Raw genomic sequence first — 18,799 nt, forward strand, 5'->3', positions numbered from 1 at the left:
AGGAGGCTTGAGAAAGCAAATAAATAATCAGATTAATAGCACTCCTGGAACCATGTGAATTTCTTGAGTTAACAAAATTGATAATAGTCCTTACCTCACAAGACAGCTTTACTAAGCTTTTTTATAGGAAGGATAAAGGTGTATCTGAGAAGGAACTTATCATTATGATGAAATGAATCTGATCCAGCATATTTTCCTCTCATCAAGACAAGACGGAAGTGCTGACCTCAGAATTCATCCCAACCCACCAACTCAATGCTATGGAAGGCATTTGGAGTAAAATGACAGACTGTATGTGGGTTGATACCACCAGAAAGCTTTAACACATGGGGGCAGGCAGTTTTGCCCATCATGGGACTCACACGGTTCACATAACACAAAAGGAAACTCACCTCATGGAAACATCTTTGCCTCATGGAATCAGCAGATCTTTACCATGAGGTCCAACTGAGCACACTTACATTTAGCAAAAACCCCACTATGGTGATGGGTTTCCAGATCTAAAATGCAGCAGAGGTGGCAACAGTAAGAGTTATGCTGGCAGCAGGTCTCTAGAATTTTTCTTGGCAGTGTAGTGATTACGGCAAATGAGATTAACAACGTGTGTCATGAGTGTGTATGTACGTGTGTGTGTGTGTGTTTGCGTGAGAGAGAGGAGGGGAGTGTACCAGGGGCAAATCCATTAATTATGGAGCTAGCTGAAAGAGCTCAGTGTGCATAAAATAAGAGCGTAGGAATTATATTTTCTAAAGATTAAATGAAGACAATAAATAAAATCTGTGTAGTAACAAAATACAAATATACTCTTATTTTACATTTGAGAAAGGGCAAGTAAATATATAGCATCAATGAGCAATGCATGTTTTGGTTAGTAATTAACCTGTTGCAAAAAACTTATTGCTTGAATAGAGTCCCAAGTAAAAGTGAAAACATGAAGCAATTTAAGGCAAATAGTAATATAGACTACATTACAGAAAATGAGTTTCAGTTCTCAAGTAATCAATAGGTACTAAGTTAGGAGAAAGTTGAATAAATAAACAGTTGTGCACCTCCTTAAGTAATGTCAATATAATGTGGAGAGAAAAACCTCAGAACATAAAGTCATCTATTTTAGCAAAATGATAGAGGATAATTCCAGATTTTAATGCAACTTCAATTCATTCATCATCACAAAATGGGGAAGTCTTGAGTGCTTCTTACTTTGAGAAAAAAAATCAGTAATGCCAATCATTTAGCAGAAATTGCAAGTCATTTATGCAGTATATGTGAAATTCAGAACAAATTGAACTTAGGCATCAGGATTCAACACACAACTGCCTTCGAGCGAGACTAGTAGAGTATTTTGAGAATTAAGAAGAAATCTGGCAAGTCATATACACCTCACCCAACTGGAAGGAATGTATGCTGGAATTGTGGGTAGAACCTAAATGATATTGAATCCAATATCTAATTGGATGTTGGAAGCCACCTTATACATCACAACTGATAATCTGAGGCCCAAATTACAAAGATGGAGGAAAAATACTAGTATCATCACATATTTGAGGAACTGCCATGCAGAAGTCTGTCAAAAAAGTGGTGGAGAACAATATTCCTCTTTTTTTTTTATAAAAGATTTTATTTATTTATTTGACAGAGAGAGCCAGCAAGAGAGGAAACACAAGCAGGGGGAGTGGGAGAGGAAGAAGCAAGCTCCCAGCAGAGGAGCCCAATGCGGGGCTTGATCCCAGGACTCTGGGATCACACCCTGAGCCGAGGGCAGACGTTTAATGACTGAGCCACCCAGGCGCCCCGAGACCGATATTCCTGGAGACACTTCCATACTTGTCTTACAGTAAAAAAATACGTTCAGACTCACTAAATCAAAACCAAAACACAACATTTAGCTTATATGCCTTTGCACTCCTGTAGTCAGTTATTTCTCAGTCAGGGCAGTCACCTGGAGATCAGAGTGGATCCCTGCTGTGAAGAGAAAGGGTGCTTTCAAAACTTGCTAAAGTGGTATATTATACATGGCAGTACTGTGGTGTCAGATTATTATGCAGAAAGTCAAAACAGAAATGAACACAGTTCTAGCTTTTATGACCTCAATCAGCAACTGAGACTAAATATAAGATTATATCTTCTGGAGGTGCCTGGGTGACTCAGTTGGTTAAGTGTCCGACCCTTAATTTTGGCTCAGGTCATGGCCTCAGGTTTGTGAGATTGAGCCCCTCATTGACCTGCCCGTGCATGGAGCCTGCTTAGGATTCTCTCTTTCCCTCATCTCTTCCTCTCCCCTCCTTAAAAATTATATTTACTGGCCATCATAATTATATTATAGGGGCTTAAGCAAAATGTTGTCCAAATAAACATGGAGTAGACCCATCTAAACTTCCCTCACATTATTTGGGCAAAATTTGAAGACTAGATTAGAGTTATCTTGATTCATAATTACCTAACAGGACAAAAAATGACTTCTGAAACATTTTGCAATAACAGAAGCATTTAAATATAGCATATAAAAATAATTAAAAATGAGCATATTTAAAGAGGTGATTTCACAAAGTAATGAATAAAAATGGTAAACAATTACTTTGCATTAAGAAAATACTTCCAAAACAAGACACACATGCACATACGCACACACACACACACACACACACACACACACAGCAATAACAAAATCACAAGTCATCTGAGGAGAGAAGGTCACAGAAAGAACTAAGAAAAAAACCAGAACATCCAAATGTAGAATTTACAGTAAGAGTAGTATCACCTCTTTGGAAAACAAAATCAGGGCTTCATGCCAAAGTTCAAAAATAAAAGCTAATTTTAGAGAAGAGGAAAAAGAGATAAAAAATTGGGGAGACTCTGATAGCTATGGAGGATAGGTGACAGATCTAATGAATAGATTTCCTGGAAGAAGAAAACTAAATGAATTGAATGGAGAATTCTGCTTGTTATATATATAAATAAATGATGAGGGGCACCTGGGTGGCTCAGTTTGTTGAGTGTCTGACTCTTGATTTTGGCTCAGGTCATGATCTCGGGGTCCTGGGACTGAGCCCTGGGTTGGGCTCCAAGCTCGGTGGAGAGTCTGCTTGAGGATTCTCTCCCTCTCCTTCTGCCCCTCCCCCTGCTCTCTCTCTCTCTAAAATAAATGAATAAATCTTTAAAAAAATAAAATAAATGGATGATAAATGATAGAGACTGAGCTACTTCTACTAGGCATAAATATGCATATAATGCATATGCATATTTTATATATGTATATATCTATTGATCTATGTATCTAAAATCCAGAAGGATTGGGATAAAAATATTTAAAAAACAAATGACTGAATTTGTTTTAGAACTGAATAAAATTGTTACATTACATGTAGAGCAGGATAAGTAAAATAAATACACACCTAAATAGATTATGGTGAATTTGTAGCATCAATGAGAAAGTGAAAAATTAAAAGCTTCCAGAGAGAGAAGATTTTCTACAGTGGAAAAGCAATAAGACTGACAGCAAAATTTTCATCAGTAGCAATAAATGCCAGTAATATTTTCAACCTTCTAAGACTCCATTACTGTCAACCTAATATTCTATTCCTAGAATAAAACAAGAGTTATCAAGATTGACAATGAAATTAAGTAATTTCAGACATTAAGGACTAACAGAGTATGCCACTCACAGTAACTGCTTGAAAGACAAACTGTAGCCTAAAAGAAGTATGATATAGAGTTATAAACAAGGTCAGATAAGTTACAAAATATACTGACCTTTAACTCTTAACTATAAAAATAATGCTTTTTTCATTTAAAATTTGTCAGAATGAAAAATCAATGCATAAATTAAAAATTTGGGAAAAAATTATACAATTAAGTAAAACAGGAAAATAAATTAATATAAGATTATTTTAAAAACAGCAGAGAACTTGATTTTTTAAATTTAGAATCTGATTTTTTTGAAGAATATAATAATATAAACCTCAGTATCTCTATCTCGGGGGGAAATAAAATACCAGATGCATGTGTTCTTACTGATAATTTTTTTTAAAGTTTATGCTGATTTTTAAAAGGCACAGGGATTAAAGATGATCACATGTTTGCCAGTCTGGAGGTGACTTACTGTCTTTGAAAGAATAGTGTTAATGGAGAGTGGGATGAGAGGAAAGAGGCAGCAGGATCTTCCTCTAACACTGACTGAGTAGTGAGACAGAAAGGTTAACTCATTTAAGATGGAGTCCCTTTTGGCTGACCTCCCTTGAAAGACCTAACTCTCTGAAAACCTCTATAGAAACTAGCCATAGCCCAGTGTTCTAGAAAATCAGTCCTAGTCAACAGTCATGTTTGGACCCAACATCTATGCTACCAGGATGTAGTCTGGTGCTTCCCCAAACACAAGCACAAATTAGAAAATGTTCTCACTGCTTTACCTTGCCACCAATGGAAAGTGGAAACCTCAGACAATGACTTCTGATAGGCCTGATGGTGAGGCTGTTCTTCACACCTAACATGAAACCTGAGATGGTACAACAGGGCTAAAGCAGACATTTTCCCCATTTCATATTGTTTTGTGCCCTGTACTCAATTTCACCAGGGAAAGAGCCAGTATTTCCTTAGCTGAGCACTTTGAAAGCCAGCGGTAGGAGGTTTCAAGTCCAGAGTCTGATGTCCAGCCCTGCTTGCCAGACTTCTGTGCACTGCAATAGAAGGATGCTCTGTGCATCCTATTGCTTCTGTTTCTAAAGTTCTCTCACTTAATATTTTTGCTATAGGAATTTTGTATAAAAAATTAGAATATGTTGCTACAAAAAAGGTGTAACTAAATCACAGGAAAGAGTTTAGCTCCTTTGGTAGGTTCACTTGTAAAATTTCTCTGCCCAGTATTCCTTCCATTCCTCTCCCTATTTCTATTTAATATTTACTATATAACAACATATAAGTCAAATAATATAGGATGGATGGTATGACTGAAAACTTGAATAACATTGTTTTAAATAAAATAATGATTTATTTTTCTTTTTCAAGAGATATCCAGAAATAGGTAGCCAATGGATAGTATGGCAGTTCCACAGGCCACCAAGATTCCGAGCTCTTTCTCTTTTGGCTGTACCATCCCTGCTTAGCATGTTTTCTCCATCCCCTACATGGACTCATTAGTGCAGGCCATCCATCACACAAGATGTCACCATCGTGTCCAAGTTCAGAAGGAGGAAAGGGAGGGCAAAAGGGTATACCTATCAGCTGAGTTAGCTCCCTTAAAGAGGTGTTTTGAAAACCTCTCCAAACTATTTCTATTCATACTGCCTCAGCCACCCCCTTGCAAGGCATTCTAGGAAATGTAGTTTTTTTTTCTGGGATCATAATGACCCTAATAGAGGAGTTGTGTTTAAGGCAGAAGGGATGATTTTTATGCAACTAGGCACCATCAACAAAGGTTTGCTATAGTGCTTCACTTTTAAGATATTGATATTTATTTGATTTAAAGTATATTATTTAGGGGCACCTAGGTGGCTCTGTTGTTTAGGTGTCTGACCCTTGGTTTCAGCTCTGGTGGTGATCTCAGGGTCATGAGATCAAGCCCTACATGGGGCTCCGCACTCAGCATGGAGTCTGCTTGAGATTCTTTCCCCCTCCCTCTCTTTCCCCTTCTGTTCTTCCCCTCACTCACACACTCTCTCTCTAAAATAAAATAAAACAAAGTATATTATTAATTAAGAGGTAACAGATGATTAAAATACTTATTTAACTATATTGAGATAAAAAGGAATGAAGGAATGCTTACAATACAAATTAAATCAACATATATTATTATGCTAAGTCAATAAGCAACTACTGAGAAGTCAGTTTTGACCATTGACAGTAAATCGATTTTAAAGGCATAAAACGGAAATGTCAAGACACAGTATAAGCAATTATTTCTTGTTATGAAATAAACCAAAAGAATTAAAAGCATATATAGTTAAGTGAAGGAAACATAACGGACTCTGGGGACGAAGCCTAGCTTTGGGGAAACATAGGACAGGGAGCATTAGTTTTCTTTATAAACCCAATTTTATAGGTACTATGTTTAATGTTTTATAGTGTACTGTTTTTGCTTGCTGGTATTTTTTTTTTTTTAAATCATGTTCAGGTAATACTTTCCTAAAATTCATTTTGTAAAGCCAAAGAATCTTGTCTCAAAGCACATGTACTTTATACTTCTCAGACATTCATTTACAGTATATTAGAACTAATAAGGGAAGATAAAAATTATTAAGTATTTGTGTCTGACCTTAAAAACACTAAAATTTAGTATGGAAGCTAAGACACGCATGCAAATATATGTAATACAAAGTAGAAATGGAAAAGTACTCAAAAAATTGCAAACAGGAATTTAGGAGAGGAAGAAATTCTCTATTATTGAATATATCATAGAAGGCAGATGGATTTATTCTTCCATAATAATCATTTCACAACACTTTGTTTTCATTGGTTTTACATGCTTCCTTAGGTTACAATCAGAAATTCGGGCAGTGATTTTACAAACTTAACAGGCAAATTAGAATGGTAGTTTGGGAAGCAAGAGAAACTAACCTACCTTGAGCCAAGATATTTGGTCATCATGCATCTACCTACAAAAAAAGAAAGAGCTTAAGTATTAACTCGAACATCACAAGATGCATGCTGGACAGACCACTGCGTTTGGAGACAGCAGAAGTCCCACCAGACCATTAAGTTGAGCTGCATGAATAACGACAGTGCCAGCACAAGCAAGCTTGGCCGTGGAAGCATTGACACATTTCGATACAATAAAATAACTGATACTCACAATAGAATCCTTAACACAAAAACAAGTGTGAAAGTCAGTTCGTTTACTAAAAACAGAGTTTTTTTCTTTAAAATTCTGTTTACATCTGTTAAGAGATAAAGTGAGGCGTATTAAATACTTTAATGGCTTATTTAAGCAAAAATGGATTCCAGTCAAACAGCGCCAAATAGTAAATGGTGTGAAGAGATCACTCACAGGTGCCTTCTAGAGGCTTTTATAGAGAAAAGGTGGAAGCCAAGGACGGAAATTACTGACTGGCTACAACTTAAAGCCTAGGTGCCCGTGATTGGTTGTTCTTGTGCGTCAGTTTCCTAACCTTGAAGCGTTGTTGGTTTGCTTGAGCAAGTCGCGGCTTCAAAGAGGACAGCAGGGGGAAGGAGAGCGGCTACACGCCCTCACACTTTACGGCATCAGTACGGTTACGGCACTGTTGTATTAGTTCACACTCCCAAGAAAGTCGGAGATGATTGGTCTTCTCAGTGGCTCTCTACCAGCAAGTTCCCAGCTGTTTGGAGTACCCTCACTTAGATCTACTGGCCAAAGCGAATGGAACGTTTTCTTTCTTTTCTTTTCTTTCCTTTTCCTTTCCTTTCCTTTTCTTTTCTTTTCTTTTCTTTTCTTTTCTTTTCTTTTCTTTTCTTTTCTTTTCTTTTCTTTTCTTTTCTTTTCGTTTTTCTTTTTTCTTTTTTCTTTTTTCTTTTCTTTCTCTTCTCTTCTCTTCTCTTCTCTTCTCTTTTCTTCTTTTCTTTTCTTTTTTCTTTTCTTTTTTCTTTTCTCTTCTCTTTTCTTTTTTCTTTTCTTTTCTTTTCTTTTCTTTTCTTTTCTTTTCTTTTCTTTTCTTTTCTTTTGTGTTGTTTGTCCTTTGACGTAGGCTGGTGTAAATTTTCCTCACGAACACGTAGGACTGTTTAATTGGAGTGGAGGATACAGTTTTTGAAAGCTGGTTGTTGGCCTCGATATTTCTTTAAAAAAGTCTGTGGTGATTANCTTTTTTCTTTTCTTTTCTTTTCTTTTCTTTTCTTTTCTTTTCTTTTCTTTTCTTTTCTGTTGTTTGTCCTTTGACGTAGGCTGGTGTAAATTTTCCTCACGAACACGTAGGACTGTTTAATTGGAGTGGAGGATACAGTTTTTGAAAGCTGGTTGTTGGCCTCGATATTTCTTTAAAAAAGTCTGTGGTGATTAATTCAACGCTTAGTGTGCTGTAGAAGGAAATAGCCCAGGAAGTGGGGCTTTAAAAATGGAAAGGATGCTAGTGCTCTTTAAGGAAATTACTGAATAAGTATGCTTTGTGAAGTAGTATATGTTCTCTAAGAGCCTGAGTGTGAAAACAGCATAGTTTCCATTTTGTTATTTCTGTGCTTGGCTGAGATTTCAACTACCCCAGTTAATGTACTTAGTAATTTACTGTGTGGTAAGTGGTTTTATCCCAAAGATTACATAGAAAATAAGAGAAAAGAAAGGGCAGAGTTCTTGAAGGAATGTTTAAACCGTTTTTCCTCCCTACCATGCCTAGCTCTATATGGTACAGTAGTAAATAAAGTAAAATGGATATGGGGCCAAAAGAGGGGAATATTATCTTTATTTAGATTTTTGGTCCTTTGCTCTTGATAAAGGGAAGTCTGAGTGTAAACCTCTCCTGAGTAGTTAGTCAGAGGGAGGTTCCCCCTGTGGGATTGTAGGTAGAAGTTGGATATGAATTTATTCTCTTTTGTTTTGGCTTGCTCAAGTTATTTTTCTCATACTGGAATAAGCCTTATGTTGTGATCTGGTAAATATGTGCCGTGTTCATTAATTCTAGCTGTGGAGTCCTCCCCCTAGGTAGCAGTCTCACGCTCTCATCAGTAATTTTTGGCTTATTCTCTATTATCTTCTGTGTTTTTTGAGCCTCTGCTTAGACAGATGAAGTATTCCCTGGCCATTGTCTTGGCTTCTAAATCCTATATAGTATTTTAGTTAATAGCTTTTTCTTTTCTTTTCTTTCTTTCTTCTTTCTTTCTTTCTTTCTTTCTTTCTTTTTCTTTCTTTCTTTCCTTTAATACTATTCTTAATTATTACCTAGCAGTTTACATCTTTTATGTTTTGATGCAGTTATGGTATAATGATACAGAATTTTGGATAGAATGGGGGAGAGAAAGGTAGAGAGCCTTGCAAATCCCCAAAGCCTTCTCTATTACAGTGTCTTTTTAGGGAATTAGCATATGTGCCAAATATCTTGTTCCTTGGAATTAGTCTGGACAGGTTCATTTGTTTGTGTGTATGAACAGAATTCCTAGTAGGCTACTTGATTAAGACTGTGGAACCTGGGCAAAATTTTCAGATCAACATTGCTCTTTAGATGAAAAAATAATTTTCTTTTTTCTGGTTTTGAGATACACCTTCTGATCTTAATATTTTTTTAATATTAAAATATTAAAAATATTTTTAGATGGAAAAAAAATCCTTCTGAAACACAATAAGCTGCTTCAAGAGCTTTTGGGGCCAAGAAAATGAAATATTATAAAACGTGATCAAAACTGATAAGAGCAAGGTGGTCTTTTAAAGTGATTTTTATTTTTATTTATTTTTTGTCTTGCATTACAATATCTTACATTGAGGTCATTAAACAGTCTATATTAGCTACCTGAAAGTGATATAAAACTGGAAAGATGGTGAAATATACAGTCTTAAGTCATCTTGGGCAAACAATTTAAGTTTTAATACAGCTAGCCTTGCATCATGTTTTATTGATGATAAGTATATACGTACATATATCACTTTCCTTCTTATGAAACCGCTGTGTTTAGTAACATTAACCTCTGTCAGAGCAGAGTTGTACAAGTAGTACACACATATTTCATTCACTGGCCAGTGATTGTTTTTAAAGGTATTATAAAAAATCTTGTATTTGCAAAAAGCTATCCTAAAATAGCCTTACTCCAGAGTTCTGGTGGAGAAGAAAATTCAGAGACCTCTCTCACAGGTCTCTGAAGGGTTAGTGATGGGTCTCTGTGGAGCTAAAAGCATAATAGAAGCTAAAAATTAGAATAGACAGGAGAATGTGGTAGCTCTACAGCTTATGGTATTTATTTAATCAGAAACTAATGCCAAGAATACCAAGGCAGCATTTATTTTGATGGAAAAACATAAGACACATTATCTTTGGGAAGGTTCTAAAATATCAATGTCTTGTTATACTAATTCTTAATTGTTACATCTATTCTTTTTTTTTTTTAAAGATTTTATTTATTTATTTTACAGAGATAGAGACAGCCAGCGAGAGAGGGAGCACAAGCAGGGGGAGTGGGAGAGGAAGAAGCAGGCTCATAGCAGAGGAGCCTGATGTGGGGCTCGATCCCACAACGCCGGGATCACGCCCTGAGCCGAAGGCAGACGCTTAACCGCTGTGCCACCCAGGCGCCCCTGTTACATCTATTCTTGCTACAATGAACACATCTGTGGATAATTCTGTTTGGAAATAAATAAAAATTAAAATTTTTTTCCATGTATGGAACTAATATGTTTTCCCTTTCCTATTGTCTATTTGATGTCAACCTCAATAATCAGTGTCTGCTCTATGTGTGTGTGTTTAGTTTTGGTTTGACAGATTTATATACTCAGGTCCTTAATGGCTATGGTATGTAAGAGAGGGTGTGAATAGGTGTTAAATCTCCCTGAGTTAAGTTCTGGAAGTGCAAGCAATACAGTTTTCTAGAATAAAACATTCATGTAAGGTATGAAGAAGGCAATAAAACTGGAAAATAAATTGTCCATATGGTATAAGTCCGTATGTTCCAAGTTTCATAATTTATATTTAACATACTTTAGAAAGGGTAGCCACTAGAGGAGCACAGGACCTTAAGGTAAAAGCAAATGTTATTCAGATGTACTATGCGTAATAGCTTAAAAATAACTGGATATTACTTTGTACTAGGAGTGGTTTCATGTACTAGAATGGTTTCATAACCTCCAAACTAGGTAGGATGTTACACCTTTTACTTTCTCTGGTCATTCAGTGCTTCTGTGATATAACATGGCTTATATATAATATTTGATATTTAGTTTTGTTGGACATGACTGCTTCTGATGAGAAATGTTGGGGTATTCATTTTTATCTATCTTGAAAATTTAAGCATTTCAGAGTCTTTTGAAGTACATTCACCCAGGGATGCCTGGGTGGCTCAGTTGGTTAAGCATCTGCCTTCTACTCAGGTAATGATCCCAGGGTCCAGGGATCAAGTCCTGCATCAGGTTCCCTTTTCAGTGGGGAATCTACTTCTCCCTCTCCCGCTGCCCCTCTCCCTTGCTTGTGCTTTCTCTCTCTCTCCTCTCTCTCTCTGTCAAATAAATAAATAAAATCTTAAAAAACTTTTTAAGTACATTCACCTATGGGTAACTGAATATTCTCAGATTATTAATTATGACTACACAGAAAGTTTCCAAAGGTATTCCAGTAAGGCCACAAAGCTGAAAGCCCCCCTCCTCCTTTTTTTGGAGGGAACACAACCTTATATCTGTGACACCAGCAGCCATCATCATTGCTTAGCTATGTCTCTTTTAATTCTTTTATTTTTGAAAAATAAAAATGCAAAAAAAGAAAAATTAAAATGCACACATAAAAATAAGGTCAAATGTCATGTCAGTCCAGTTAGTGTGTGTGTGTGCGCATGCATGTGCACACACACACTTGCATAGCCCAAAGATTTTTACAGAATATGTATAGAAGCTTTATTTATATTAGCTTCAAACTGGAAACAGTTCAGGTGTCCCTTAATAAGAGAATAAATTAAAAATTGGATAAATTTATACAATGGAGCTCTACTCAGCAGTAAAAAGGAACAAATTAAAAAGAGTGAAAGCATCTTATACAAATGTACATTATGTATGATTCTGTTTATATGAAGGTCTAGAATTGGCAGAATTTTTCTAAGGTGAGAAAAAAAACGGTGCTTGTTTCTGGGGTCTGTGGATACAGAATGGATGGAAAAATGAAGGAAGTTTGGGGTCCAGGGCCTTGGGGCTTACATCTTGAGAGTTTTGGAGGGTTACGTTATCTGTGCACTTGTCGAAATTCAGTGAATAGTCACCCAAAGTTTCTGCATTTCATTATATATAGGTTTAAACTTCAAAGAAAATGAACTTGCAAACAAATGCTAAATTCTAGCAAATGATATGCAAGATGAAGTATTTAGGGAAAATCTGCTATTGCCTGAAATTTACTTTGAATGCAACAGAAAATAAGATTGATAGATGGATGAATAGAAGAGTGGATCATTATGTTATTAAGTAAGCATAGTAAAATGTTTAAATATAGAAATTAGATAATAGTAAGTATATCGATGCTCACTGAAAAATTATTTTAACTTTTTCCTATTTGCAAATTTTCACAAATACTGGAAAAAAGCTTATCTTTTTTGTTTGCTTTTACTTTACTGTAGCACTGAACAAAATAGCTGGTACTTAGTGAGTGCTCAATCAAGTATTTGAAAGAAAGAAATAATAAATGGATACATCAATTAAGAATGGAAATTATGAACATGAAGCCCCAGTAAAATATTAAGTTGTCAAGGCTATTTTCATGGTGTTTTACTAATCATCTCCATGACCCCAACTAAAACTGGACTCTATTTTTCACTTCCTTCCCTGGACAAATGGTGCAGTCCTACCATTGCCAAACAGCTGAGATAATTCAAGAGAATCACATTCTTTTTTAACCACAGAGGATCAACGGGTCTTTTAGATGGCCTCTAGGATTGAGGAAGAAGGAGGCAGATGAAGGAGTAACAGGAAGAGGTTATTGTTTTGACCATAATATTTTCAGAAATTCTGTAATCTTAGATGGATTTAGTAATTTGAAGTTTTTTATTGTTTTAATGTTTAATATTCCTTAGTTAATGGCTAGTCGTTCAGATTTGTCTCCTCTCTCTTCTTCTGTCCAAGATGGAGCATGGATTTTAGAAGGAGGGGTATAATTACAAGATCTCATGGTGATAGACAGGATGATGTGACTGTGGTATCCCAGTTTTGTGTAGGAAAAGCTGGTCTGGGAAGCTCCTTGAATTGCTGACTCTGATACAGTATTTGTCTTCTCTGAATATCCTGATTGCTAAAATCCATGTCTTTGTTGAATTGTGATCTTTTCTTCTACTTGGTCATCTTACCATCTTCCTTTGACTATGTCTATTAATTTCTTAGGGCAGCAAAAACAAATTACCATAAGCCTGGTAGCTTAAAGCAACAAGAATTTATTTATTCTCTCACAGATTTGGAGGATAGAAGTCAGAACTCAAGGTGCTGGCGGGTTTGAGTGTTTTTAGAGCTCTGAGGCAAAAATTGTCCCTCTTTCCTAGCTTCTGGTGGTTGTCAGTAATCCTTGGCATTCCTTGGTTTTGTAGATGGATCACTCTAGTATGCCCCTATGTTACATGGCTTTCTCCTCTATATGTCTCTCTGTCTTTTCACATGGTTTCTTATAAAAACACCAGACATTGGATTTAGGGCCCACCCTGATCTATTTATCTTAACTAATTACATGTGGAAACATCCAATTTCCAAATAAGGTCACATTCTAAAATTCAAAGTGGACATACATTTTTGGAGGACACTATTCAACCCATTACAAGATCTCAGTGTGATTCTTGCTAGCTTTGTTTGAATCCCTGAAATCTGGTTTTAGTTCTCAGACCTGGTATAGGGAACCTACCTTGTAGCCCTCAGGCTCAGGCCACTTTTCCCACTTTTACTTCTACAAAGTAACCACATTTGACATACTCCTCAAATAGATTTGAGCCGATATTTGTGTCCCTCTCCATTAGAAATGCAGGATATTCTGTTCTTTATTCTTAAAAATTGCAAATAATAAAGTGCTGTTAATGCAGGGACTATACTTTGCGAATCACTGCTCTAGACTTAGCTAGATATTGCATATTGGTCTGAAAAGATCTGGACATACATCTGGACATATTTCCCCATACCCCCTCTCAGATGGAAGGTCCAGGTTTTAAGTTTTCTACCTTCTCTGCATAAGACCCCTTTTATCTTAGCATAACAAGCTTCATTGGCTAGCCGTTCTCAGAGGAAGTGATATCCTAACCATCCTATGGGAGAAAATATGGACTAGTGGCCTAGACTGGCTGTCAATATGTAAAATAGGAGATAAAGAAATTTATAGAATTATTTCTTCTAGAGAAATCCTGCCACTTCAATTTAATATTATTTTTAGTCCAGAAGCTGAATTTAAGTTTCTTTTTATTTTCTTTCCAGTTATCTAAACAAACTGAATTTCTACACTATTAAAAGACAAACTGAAGTACATTGAAATTTTGAAGTTTATTTGAGTAAACATTAATTTGAATCTGCTGGTGCCAAGCTGAAAATGGTTAAGGGCTCTCTACCAGCAGGAGGTAAAGGAAAGGCTTCCCCCCTCCCCAGTTACCCCGTCCTTCCACCACTTCCCCTCCAGTAACCCTCAGTTTGTTTCCTATGATTAAAAGTCTCTTATGGTTTGTCTCCCTCTCTGGTATCGTCTTGTTTTATTTTTTCCTCTCTTCGCCTACGATCCTCTGTTTTGTTTCTTAAAATTCCACATATCAGTGAGATCATATGATAATTGTCTTTCTCTGACTGACTTATTTTGCTTAGCACAATACCCTCTAGTTCCACCCATGTCATTGCAAATGGCAAGGTTTCATTTTTTTTGTGGCTGTGTAATATTCCATTATATATGTATACCACATCTTTTTTATACATCTGCTGATGGACATCTGGGCTTTTTCCATTGTTTGGTTATTGTGGACATTGCTGCTATAAACATTGGGGTGCAGGTGCCCCTTCAGATCACCACATTTGTATCTTTAGGGTAAATACCCAGTAGTGCAATGCTGGTCCTAGGGTAGTGCTATTTTCAACTTTTTGAGGAACCTCCATACTGTTTTCCAGAGTGGCTGCACCAACCTGCATTCCCACCAACAGTGTAGGAGGGTTCCCCTTTCTCTGCATCCTTGCCAACATCTGTTGTTTCTTGACTTGTTAATTTTAGCCATTCTGACTGGTGTGAGGTGGTATCACATTGTGTTTTTTTTTTTTTAAGATTTTTATTTATTTATTCGATAGAGATAGAAACAGCCAGTGAGAGAGGGAACACAAGCAGGGGGAGTGGGAGAGGAAGAAGCAGGCTCATAGCGGAGGAGTCTGATGTGGGGCTCGATCCCATAATGCCGGGATCACGCCCTGAGCGGAAGGCAGACGCTTAACCACTGCGCCGCCCAGGCGCCTCCACATTGTGGTTTTGATTTGTATTTCCGGGATGCCGAGTAATGTTGAGCATTTTCCATGTGTCTGTTGGCCATTTGGATGTCTTCTTTGCAGAAATGTCTGTTCATGTCTTTTGCCCATTTCTTGATTAGATTATTTGTTCTTTGGGTGTTGAGTTTAAAAAGTTCTTTATAGATTTTTGATATTAGCCCTTTATCTGATATGTCATTTGCAAATATCTTCTCCCATTCTGCGGGTTGTCTTTTGGTTTTGTTGACTGTTTCCTTTGCTGTGCAGAATCTTTTTATCTTTATGAAGTCTCAATAGTTCATTTTTTGCCTTTGCTTCCTTACCTTTGGAGGCATGTCTAGCAAGAAGTTGCTGTAGCTGAGGTCGAAGAGGTTGCTGCCTGTGTTCTCCTCTAGAATTTTGATGGATTCCTGTCTCACATTTAGGTCTTTCATCCATTTTGAGTCTATTTTTGCTTATGGTGTAAGGAAATGGTCCAGTTTCATTTTTCTGCATGTGGCTGCCCAATTTTCCCAACGCTATTTGTTGAAGAGACTGTCTTTTTTCCATTGGATATTCTTTCCTACTTTGTCAAAGATTAGTTGATCATACAGTTGAGGGTCCATTTCTGGGTTTTCTTTTTTGTTCCATTGATCTATGTGTGTTTTTGTGCCAATACCATGCTGTCTTGATGATTACAGCTTTGTAATAGAGCTTGAAGTCTGAAACTGTGATGCCACTAGTTTTGCTTTTCTTTTTCAACGTTCCTAAGGAAAGGATTTTGTAGAGCAGACACTGAAGCAAAGCAAGGGAATTATTTGACTGGCTGTAGCTTAAGTGATTGTCTTACTTGGGAAAGCCTAGTTAGCTGTTTGTGATTGCTTATTCTTAAGTTTTGATTTCTTAACCTTAAGGCATTTATGATAATTGACCTTGGTTTAGATTTTGGTTTGCTTATATAGGCTACCAGGGTATTGGAGCCACCTCAATTTAATGGCCTCCTTGTTTAATTACTTTAATAGCACCTACCCACAAACCAGGGGCAAGTGGAAACCTGAGGCCAACCCGTTCATGCACATGAAAATGCAGAAAAAAAAAGTGATTGATAAAAACAAAATGCCATACCTATCACAGATATTCACATTTTTGATTTTTAAGTAAATACTTACCAATACCCAATGATAATCTAGGCCATATGTGTGTGATATTTCACATATACTAATTATTTTAATAACATACAACAGATGGCTGTATCCTAGTATCGCATATTGTTTTTCAGTACTCCCTAGTTGTCACAGCATTTTTCTTGAATTTTTCTCATTTGCAATTCATAACTTCAAGAATTATAGCACTTATTTTTAGCTGCAAGCATTGAGTCTGAGAAAGGCATAAGGTCATAGAATTATTACAAGGAGAAATCAGAAAAATCTCAGCTTTTATGAAATCTAATTTAGTGCTCTTTACATCTATCCCTAGGGAAAGATTATGTAATTCTGCTTTTAAAAATAGTATTATTTTAGGCATCTCATAGAATTTCTTAGCCTGAGGTTTGTAATGTGTATCTCAAACAAAAAGTAGAGGAAGAGAATTGTCTGTCTGCTCCATAGAATTATTAAAAGAATTAAGTAACAATTACTTAAAAGATTTAAAAAACTTTTTTAAAAAGATTTTATTTATTTATTTGACAGAGAGAGAGACAGCCAGAGAGAGAGGGAACACAGACAGGGGGAGTGGGAGAAGAAGAAGCAGGCTCCCAGCGGAGGAGCCTGATGTGGGGCTCCATCCCAGAAAGCTGGGATCACGCCCTGAGCCGAAGGCAGACGCCCAATGACTGAGCCACCCAGGCGCCCCTAAAAAACTTAAAATGAAATAAAGTTATTTTGTTTTAGGTTTACAGGTATTTTTATAGTATTAGCTGACTACTCTAATATTCATTTCTTCCTTATTTCATAAAAATAAAACTCTGTTTTTTTAGCTGTTTAAAAATAAATACAGAAAGACTAATAAAATAAGAATGTCAGCAATTTGTAACCTCTGACAAAATAGTAAACCTAGGCAATAATCTTCAATGGCTTCCAAAGCTTTATATTGAAGATTGCCAGAAAAATTTATATTGGAAAAAAGAGACTGACAACACCTGAATTCTTTCCAAAAATTGAACCTGAATTTTATCTATGTAAAAGTGTACAGAAAATATGGAACATAGAAAACCAGAACCTTGGGGTTTTTTTTGCCATTTACAAATCTAAAATATGGGAAATTCTCCAAAACAAATTACCCAGTTCCTTTAACAAAGTGTTTTTTTCCCCAATTTTTTAAGAGAGGTAGAACCTACAGATTAAAATTAATAATCATGTTAATCACATGCAAAATGTGGGCCTTGTTTTGATTATGAATTGAACAAATCAACTGTAAAAATATAAATTCAGGGAAATTTGAATAGTGACCAAATATTTGATAATGTTAGTCATTATTGTTAACTTTTATTTTAGTTGTGATATTCTGTTATGTTTATGTTTAAAGAAAAGTATTTTTACCTTTTAGAGATATGTACTAAAGCATTTACAGATTCGAAGTTATAATGTGTTCCTGTGCTTTAAACCTATATGTGGGGAGGGACTGGTTGGTGTATGTAGAATAAAATATGGTAGACCATAAGTTATTAATTGTTGAAGCTCAGTAATAGATACATATCCATTTCTTTCTTTCTTTCTTTATTATATATTTGAAATTTTCCTTATTGAAAATTAAAACTCAAAAAAATAAAGAAAAACCAATCTGTTTGAATTTTTAAGCCCACCTTTATTTTATTTTTTATTATTGTTTTTAAAGAGTTATTTATTAGAGAGAGAGAGAGCTCACATGAGCAGGGGGAGGGGCAAAGGGAGAGGGAGAGAGAGAACCCCAAGTAGACTCCCTGCTGAATGAGTAGCCTGACAAGCAGCACTGGATCTCAGGACCCTGAGATCTTGACCTGAGTGGAAATCAAGAGTTGGATGCTTAACCAATTGAGCCACCCAGGTGCCCCAAGCCTATTTTTAAATAATTCATGGGTTGAATAATTTTATCTAGATGAAAAGGAAAACATTAATGTTAAAACGTGGGATTTTATTATATTAGGAAATGTGATAGCCATATATGTTTACAATAAATAAAAGACCAAAATTTATTTAACTAAAATTCCAATTGAATTAGTTAAGAAATTAATAAAAGAATAAACTCAAATGATGTAGAAAATAGAGTAAATACAAAAAAATTTAAGGAAATGGAAAACAATGCAAGGATATCAAGAGTATATAGATGTAAACTTTCAGTAGGTGATTATAATTTCTTGGCAAATTAGGAATACAAGGACATTTCTTTAATTTGATAAAGTGAATCTACCAAAAACCTACAGCAAAAGTATTAATCTTAATATGAAAACATCATAAGTGATCCCTTTAAAATCAGGAACTAGGTGAGCATACTTAATATCACTGTTTCCAGGCAATATTGATCTGGAAGGTCATAGCTATGTCAGTAATAAAGAAAAATAAATCAAAGGAATAAGTATTTGAAAGGAAGAATCTATACTCTCATTATTCACAGATAGCATGCTTATTTACAAAGAAAACCCAAAATTGTATACAGAAGAAATACTTGAATTAATCATTGATTTTAGAAAGGTGTGGAAGAAATGTGCTTACTGAAATTCATTTGTGTTTAACTGTGGGGTTTACAGGTTTGTGTAGTGATTCAGAGGTTAGAGTGAAGTTTCCTAGCTTTTCTCACACTGCA

At 35.9% G+C, this 18,799-nt stretch overlaps 1 long non-coding RNA gene across 1 annotated transcript; it reads right to left on the reverse strand.

Moving 5' to 3' along the window:
• Nucleotides 1-438: 438 nt before the first annotated feature.
• Nucleotides 439-7,144, reverse strand: LOC109490926. The gene is made up of 3 exons (XR_002144291.1): nucleotides 7,101-7,144; nucleotides 6,554-6,587; nucleotides 439-500 (listed from the first exon to the last, which is right to left on the reverse strand). It is a non-coding gene; the product is annotated as an uncharacterized LOC109490926 (long non-coding RNA).
• Nucleotides 7,145-18,799: the final 11,655 nt, after the last annotated feature.

The sequence above is a fragment of the Ailuropoda melanoleuca genome, chromosome 5 (genome assembly GCF_002007445.2).
Source record: "Ailuropoda melanoleuca isolate Jingjing chromosome 5, ASM200744v2, whole genome shotgun sequence".
Taxonomy (NCBI): domain Eukaryota; kingdom Metazoa; phylum Chordata; class Mammalia; order Carnivora; family Ursidae; genus Ailuropoda; species Ailuropoda melanoleuca.